This window comes from Urocampus carinirostris, chromosome 9 (genome assembly GCF_059441175.1).
Source record: "Urocampus carinirostris isolate Australia breed hairy pipefish chromosome 9, RoL_Ucar_1.0, whole genome shotgun sequence".
Lineage (NCBI taxonomy): Eukaryota > Metazoa > Chordata > Actinopteri > Syngnathiformes > Syngnathidae > Urocampus > Urocampus carinirostris.
Genome location: NC_142357.1, coordinates 10,835,515 through 10,836,267, shown reverse-complemented (window position 1 = coordinate 10,836,267; position 753 = coordinate 10,835,515). Strand labels below are relative to the sequence as shown.

General features: G+C 38.1%; 1 non-coding gene across 1 annotated transcript; it reads right to left on the bottom strand.

Moving 5' to 3' along the window:
• Positions 1–393: 393 nt before the first annotated feature.
• trnat-agu (transfer RNA threonine (anticodon AGU)) lies at positions 394–466 on the bottom strand. The gene has a single exon. It is a non-coding gene; the product is annotated as a tRNA-Thr (tRNA).
• Between the last annotated feature and the right edge of the window lie 287 nt (positions 467–753).

Sequence of the window (753 nt, the reverse complement as noted above, 5' to 3'; positions counted from 1 at the left end):
GTGGATACGTCATTTGACATGTTCTTGAAAGTCTACAAAGAAAATCAATGTCACAGACCCTGGTTTAATAGACCAGTGTTTTACCACTAAGTAAAATGTCTTCCAATCATGACTTTTAAAATGGCAATTAAGATGATTTCGGTTTTATTAGCTTGACTGCGCATTTGTGAGCCAATATTTCTCAGATAACCTACATCTTGGTTTTACAAAACCTATACTATACACATCATCAGAATGGACGCAAGAAAAGTGTAACTCTCTGTGACTACTATTGATACTTTCAATAATACAAATTAATGTCACCCTGAAGGTTTTCACAATGCAAAGTACAAACGTTTGAGAAAAGAGCTTTGTCTTTGTTTTGTTATTCTTATATCTATATGTGGCATGTACAGGCCTTGACGAGAATTGAACTCATGACTCCTGGTTTACTAGACCAGTGCTCTTACCACTGAGCTACAAGGCCTATATTATGTAATAGTTTGATTGACAAAACGTCTAACCATACTGCTTTTGTTCCTAAAAAATATATAACCATAATGGTAACAATAGAATAAATTAACTTCGGGAGACCCTAGGTAAATCAATTGACGTGTTTTTGAAAGACCATTGTGAAACATGATGTTACAGACCCTGTCTTAAGAGATCAATGCTTTTACTACTAAGTGAAATGGACTAAAGCAGTGGTCTTCAGGGGGGGGGGGCCGCAGGCACCTGGTTGCCCCCCAAAGGTCAGCTGAGGTGCCCGCGGAC